Source organism: Passer domesticus, chromosome 10 (assembly GCF_036417665.1).
Source record: "Passer domesticus isolate bPasDom1 chromosome 10, bPasDom1.hap1, whole genome shotgun sequence".
Lineage (NCBI taxonomy): Eukaryota > Metazoa > Chordata > Aves > Passeriformes > Passeridae > Passer > Passer domesticus.
Genome location: NC_087483.1, coordinates 42,664,566 through 42,671,369, shown reverse-complemented (window position 1 = coordinate 42,671,369; position 6,804 = coordinate 42,664,566). Strand labels below are relative to the sequence as shown.

The 6,804-nt window shown below is 59.5% G+C and overlaps 1 protein-coding gene across 1 annotated transcript in view; it reads right to left on the bottom strand.

Annotated features, from left to right (window-relative positions):
- Positions 1–2,198: 2,198 nt before the first annotated feature.
- GALNT13 (polypeptide N-acetylgalactosaminyltransferase 13) overlaps positions 2,199–6,804 on the bottom strand; it is a 308,398-nt gene continuing 303,792 nt past the window's right edge. The window contains exon 13 of the mRNA XM_064435361.1: positions 2,199–2,319. The gene's annotated coding sequence lies outside the window, so the exon portion shown is untranslated. The remainder of the gene's footprint in view (positions 2,320–6,804) is intronic.

Sequence of the window (6,804 nt, the reverse complement as noted above, 5' to 3'; positions counted from 1 at the left end):
GGCTCCTGTCCCTCCATCCTTGTCCCCAGTCCCCCTGCAGCTCTCCTGGAGCCCCGGTCCCGTCCCGGTCCCGTCCCGGTCCTCTGTCCCGGTCCTCTGTCCCGGTCCTCTGTCCCGGTCCTCTGTCCCGGTCCTCTGTCCCGGTCTGTCCCGGTCCTCTGTCCCGGTCCTCTGTCCCGGTCCTCTGTCCCGGTCCTCTGTCCCGGTCCTCTGTCCCGGTCCTCTGTCCCGGTCCTCTGTCCCGGTCCCGTCCCGGTCCCGTCCCGGTCTGTCCCGGTCTGTCCCGGTCTGTCCCGGTCCTGTCCCGGTCCCGTCCCGGTCCCGTCCCGGTCTGTCCCGGTCCTGTCCCGGTCTGTCCCGGTCCCGTCCCGGTCCCGTCCCGGTCTGTCCCGGTCCTGTCCCGGTCCTGTCCCGGTCTGTCCCGGTCCCGTCCCGGTCCCGTCCCGGTCCTGTCCCGGTCCTGTCCCGGTCTGTCCCGGTCTGTCCCGGTCTGTCCCGGTCCGTCCCGGTCCGTCCCGGTCCCGTCCCGGTCCCGTCCCGGTCTGTCCCGGTCCTGTCCCGGTCTGTCCCGGTCTGTCCCGGTCTGTCCCGGTCCTGTCCCGGTCTGTCCCGGTCCTGTCCCGGACTGTCCCGGTCTGTCCCGGTCCTGTCCCCGCTGCGGGCGGGCGCCGCCTCTGCCGCCCTCTGCCGGGCACGGCCGGGACCGACCCGCGCCTTTATCCGCTCATTTATCCACTTATTTATCCGTTTATTTATTAATTAATTTATCCATTTATTTATCCATTTGTTTATCCGTTTATTTATCCGTTTGTTTATTCCTTTATCTGCGCCCTCCGGCAGCCTCCCTGCTCCGTCTCCTTGAGCAGCTCCCCTAGAGGCCGGGGCAGCTCGACTGCCCTGGGGAAATGTTTTTTGTTTTTTTTTTTTCCCTCAAGTATAAAGGCGGTGCAAATGGAAGCCCCAGAGGGCAGCGGCTGCGGGGCTCGGCCTGGCTGCTGCTCGGGGGCAGCTGGGGTGGGCCGTGCCCTGCAGCCGGGCAGTCTGTGCCCCAGCGGGGTCTGGGGCTCCCCTGGGTGCTGCCCGGGCTGGGGCAGGGTCCCTGTGCCCCCCGTGCCCACCAGGTCCCGGTGGGGATGAGGATGAGGATGGTCCTCAACAGAGGGGAGGGGGTGACCTGACCCCAGCATGGGGGGACGTGGGAGCACTGGAGAGAGCCAGGAGCTGCTGCAGGGCTGGAGCCCTCTGGAGCCAGGCTGGGAGAGCTGGGAATGCTCCCCTGGAGAAGGGAAGGCTCCAGGCAGAGCTCAGAGCCCCTGGCAGGGCCTGAAGGGGCTCCAGGAGAGCTGCAGAGGGACTGGGGACAAGGATGGAGGGACAGGAGCCAGGGAATGGCTCCCACTGCCGGAGGGCAGGGATGGGTGGGACATTGGGAATGACATCCTGCTGTCAGTGAACACTTCTAACCTCAGGTGTGACCGGTGCTGGGGCAGCTGGGGTGTGCTGCTGGCCCTGGCTGTGAGCTGGGCTGCAGGGTGCTCAGGGAGCGCCCCGAGCTTCCCGCAGTGCTGGGCTGCACCCGGGCTGCAGCACCCGCCCGTCTGGAGCGGAATTGATCCCAGATTTAACTCGCAGATCGATCACAACAGCTGAGGTTATGCTGCCAATCCTCCTTTAGTGGATTGCTATCAATGGGCACCTGAAATGTTCGTGCAGGGTGCTCTTAGTGCCTGCCTGCCACAGCTCCCCGTGCCTCCAGGTACTGTGTGGGTGCCAGGGCAGCTCAGGGTGGGCACAGCAGGAATTTCCCCATGGAAAGGGGCTCAGGGACTGGAACTGCCCAGGGAGGGTTGCAGTGCCCATCCCTGGAGGTGTCCCAGGAATTCCTGGAGGTGGCACTCGGGGCTCTGGCTGGGGACAGGGTGGGGATGGGCACAGCTGGGATTTTGGAACCTTGGAGCTCTTTTCCAGCCTCATTTCTGGGATCCTGAGCACCAGAATCCCCAGGCTTTTCCCAGAAGGGAATATCCACCAATCCAACCCAGCAGCAGAGGTGTCCCTGCCCAGCCCCTCTGGCAGGGAACACTTTGTGTTCCCACAGCCCCAAACTCTTCACACCAACAACAGAAAAGGAGCCCTGGAAGTCCTTAAAGCCCCATTTTTGTATATTGGGGGAAAATCCTTCCTGGCAAGGGGGCTCAGGGATTGGAACTGCCCAGGGAGGGTTGCAGTGCCCATCCCTGGAGGTGTCCCAGGAATTCCTGGAGGTGGCACTCGGGGCTCTGGCTGGGGACAGGGTGGGCACAGCTGGGACTCCATGACCTTGGAGTGCTTCTCCAACCTAATTTCTGGGATTCTGGTGTTTTTTGTTTTTGTTTTTTTTTGTGTTTAATTGCAGTCACATTCTTTGCACTACCCTGCTCTCCACTCTCTGATCAGTTGTACCAAGGTTTCAGGCTGTCAGTGTTCCAGGGATAAAATCTGTACTTACAAAGGCAAAATTAAGGGATTTGACTCTCTTTTTTCCCTTCCATTCATTTTTTTTTTCTCATTTACCCATTGGTAGCACAGGTGGGGGGGTTAAAGGCTTTGCCTGAGATGATTTTTTATGGAGCCTAAGGAGCATGGGAAGAGGATATTTGGTGGAAATGAGGTCTGTAAATTCCTCCAGGAGAAGTTTCCTTCCCCATCTCCTTGGCTGTAGCTGTGTGTGAGCTCCTGGCCCAGGGCTGTGTGCACAGGGGTGAGGCTGCTGGGGTGATGATGATGATGATGATGATGAGCACAGCTGATAAATGAGGGTAATTACAAATACAATAGCAGGTGTGAGCAGGCGTTACCGAGTGTGCCTGGCCCTGTGCACTGCCTGGGCTCCCAGAGGGGTGAGGGGGCATTCCCTGGGACCTGCAGTGGGCAGAGCCTGCCCAGACCCCCCTGGTCCCTGAGATCTCACTGAGCTCAGCAGCGTGGGTGCCCTGCCCCTGGCACACGATTTTTACAGATTTTTGCCATGCTTAGCTTGCCTTTTTTCCTCCCTAAAGGCAAATACCCAGCCAGGTAGAGTCTGCCTTGCTGGCACCACCAGCCTTGCGCCTCAAGACTGAGACAGGGAATTAAAAAAAAATAAAAATCAGACATCTCTTTTAAAATGAAAATTAAAAACTGAGCCACAAAACACTCCACCCCCAGCTTTCTGGTGTGTTTTAGCTTATGGTTATTCATCATTGCTGCAGCGGGGTGGTTTGGAAAGCCCGTTTTTATAGCTCAAGGTAGTCAGCATCACACAGTTTAGGATGCCTGCAGTTATGGGATGCATTCGGGCACCAGTGAGGACTGGAGAGCATTTTCCTGTCGGGATACGAGCTCCTCACACCAACTGCCACATGAAAAGCAGAGCTGTGGAGGAGACATCAAAGCAGAGCTGCTCCAAAGGCAGGGGATGATTCTGCAGCAGCCACAAAGGAAATATTGAACCAGATCAGAGCCCAGCTGGGCACTGGCACCTGGGGAGGCTCAGCCAGGGCAGCCCAGGTGGGAGCTGGGCCATCCCCAGGGGAGGGACACGCTGGCCTTGGGAGCACTCCAATAACTGGTGCCTTCCCTCCAGCTCTGTGCATCCCTGTGCAATTAGGAATTGCTCTTCCTGATAAAACACTGAGTTTTGGGGCTTCACAAAACCTGCTGTGCTGCTGTACGTGCAGTGACGAGCAGTTTGTGGTGGGTGTGCTCTCCTTTCCAGTGTCCATGCAGCTGCTGGTGAGTTTTAGCTTCCAGTTTCTGCAGTTATTGGGTGACTTCTGTCCTTCACTCTGCCTTCACAGGCTGTGCTGCAGCCGGGTGAGGTGGGGCTGGGCCCTCTCCTGGGGCACAGGGGAGCTGGGTCCCCTCCAGGAGAGCTGGGTCCTCCCCTGCAGGCAGGCGAGATGGGCACAGGGCACTGTGTCCTCCCCTGCAGGCAGGTGAGATGGGCACAGGGCACTGTGTCCTCCCCTGCAGGCAGGGGAGATGGGCACAGGGCACTGTGTCCTCCCCTGCAGGCAGGGGAGATGGGCACAGGGCACTGTGTCCTCCCCTGCAGGCAGGGGAGATGGGCACAGGGCACTGTGTCCTCCCCTGCAGCCAGGTGAGATGGGCACAGGGCACTGTGTCCTCCCCTGCAGGCAGGGGAGATGGGCACAGGGCACTGTGTCCTCCCCTGCAGGCAGGTGAGATGGGCACAGGGCACTGTGTCCTCCCCTCCAGGCAGGTGCCCGTGGTGAAGGAGCTGGCCCAGGAGCGTGTTTGGTGCCTGCCTGTGCTGCTCCGAGCAGGCTGTGCTTCCTGGGGCCAGTCCCCCTGCCATGGGCACGCAGCCTGGGGTGTTTGTCTGTCCTGCTGCAGTGCAGGGAAGGTGCCACCTGTGTTGGCACAGAAACCAGCGGGCCAGCGTGGTTTTGGTCGGAAGAAACTTGAATTCCACCATGAATCCAGCTGCCAGTGGTGGAATCCTGAAGCTGATCAGGTGCTTTGGGTTTTTCTTTGCTGTTGAGAACTTTGGTTGTGCTATTCAGAAGTGATGAAGGAATTCTTCAGGAAGGAATTCCTGTCTGTGAGGGAGGTGAGGCCCTGGCACAGGTGCCCAGAGCAGCTGGGGCTGCCCCTGGATCCCTGGCAGTGCCCAAGGCCAGGCTGGACAGGGCTGGGAGCACCTGGGACAGTGGAAATGTCCCTGCCGTGGCACTGAAGTTCTTTTCCGTGTGTTTTGGGGTAGCAGCAGCTGCACTGCCACGTTCTGCAGGTGCTGCTGACACAGGGAGCCTCCAATCCTGCTTCCCTCCAACTTCCCGTGCCAAAGAAGGCACTTGGAAGAGCACTTCAAGATCTCAGCTGAGAATCAAATCAGAAAAGGTTCTTCTTGTGAGCGGCTGATCAGCCTTGGCTGCAATGTGATTTAAGAGTACTTAGCACCTTGCATTAATTGGCTCTAAATGGGCAAAAGGCATTAAAATGAAATTCTTTTAATTAAGTGACAATAAGCATTCCGTGCTCCAGCACTCAGCTCAGTGAATTGTTTGGGAAGCCCAGGGGTGGATCCTGGTGCCAGGGCAGAGCTGCTGCCCCAGGAGAGGCTTTCCTTGGGGAGCCCTGGCTCTGCTGGTGGTCCCCTGGGTTTGCTGGTGTCCCCTGGCTCTGCTGGTGTCCCCTGGCTCTGCTGGTGTCCCCTGGCTCTGCTGGTGTCCCCTGGCTCTGCTGGTGTCCCCTGGGTTTGCTGGTGTCCCCTGGCTCTGCTGGAGGTTCCTGGTGCTTTTATTCGTGGACAGGGGCAGCAATGCTGGGACCCTTCAGCAGGTGCCCAGGGCGGTGCATTTCAGCCAGTGTGGGCTGTTTGGGGTGCCCAGGGCCGGGGCTGTCGCTGCCATTTGGGGGTGCCAGGGACAGCTTTGGGCAGGGACATGAGAACCCTGCGGGCAGCCCTGCTGAGGAGCTGCTGTGGGAAAGGGTCCCTCCCTCAGGGTGAGACACCGGGCTGCTGTCCTGCTGTCCAGCTGTGCTTCCCAAACACGGCGTGGCACCGGGCTCCTGGCCCTGTTCCCATTTCCCATCCCCATTCCTGTCCTGTTCCCATTTCCCATTCCCGTCCCTGTTCCCAATCCCTGTTCCCATTCCCATTCCTGTCCCCATTCCCGTTCCCAGTCCCATCCTTGTTCCCATCCCCATTCCCGTCCCTGTCCCCGTTCCCATCCCCATTCCCGTCCCGGTCCCTGTTCCCATTTCCCATTCCCATCCTCATGCCCATTTCCCATTCCCATCCCTGTCCCTGTTCCCATTCCCCATTCCCATTCCCCATTCCCATTCCCCATTCCTGTCCCATTTCCCATTCCCCTTCCCCATCCCCATTCCCCATCCCCATTCCCCGTTCCCATTCCCATTTCCCATTCCCATCCCCATTCCTGTCTCTGTTCCTGGTCCCATTTCCCATCCCCATCCCTATTGCTGTTCCCATTTCCCATTCCCTGTCCCGTCCCTGTTCCTGGTCCCATTTCCCATTCCCTGTCCCATTCCTGTCCCCATTCCCATTCCATTTCCCATTCCCTGTCCCCATTCCCGTCCCTGTTCCTGTCCCATTTCCCATTCCCTGTCCCATTCCCGTCCCTGTTCCTGGTCTCTGTTCCCATTCCCTGTCCCCATTCCTGTCCCCATTCCCATCCCATTTCCCATTCCCTGTCCCATTCCCGTCCCCATTCCCATCCCATTTCCCATTCCCTGTCCCATTCCCGTCCCTGTTCCTGGTCCCATTTCCCATTCCCTGTCCCATTCCCGTCCCTGTTCCTGTCCCATTTCCCATTCCCTGTCCCATTCCCGTCCCTGTTCCTGGTCCCATTTCCCATTCCCTGTCCCATTCCCGTTCCTGTCCCATTTCCCATTCCCTGTCCCATTCCCGTCCCTGTCCCATTTCCCATTCCCTGTCCCATTCCCGTCCCTGTTCCTGGTCCCTGTTCCCATTCCCTGTCCCCATTCCTGTCCCCATTCCCATCCCATTTCCCATTCCCTGTCCCCATTCCCATCCCATTTCCCATTCCCTGTCCCACTCCCGTCCCTGTCCTGCTGTCCCCTCTCCCGCCGCGCTGCCCCTCTCCGTTGAGCCGGGTTTGTCCGTGTTGGAGCAGTGCGGGGGCAGGAAGGAGCCATCCTGCAGCGCAGCCTGGGCTGTGCCTGCCCTGCCCGTCCCGTCTGGATGCGATGGCTCCTCGGGCCGCGCTCCCCTCCCTGACTGTAAATCTCATTAGAGCCCTCTTGGTTCCCTGCCCGCCGCTCCGCCGTGAATCC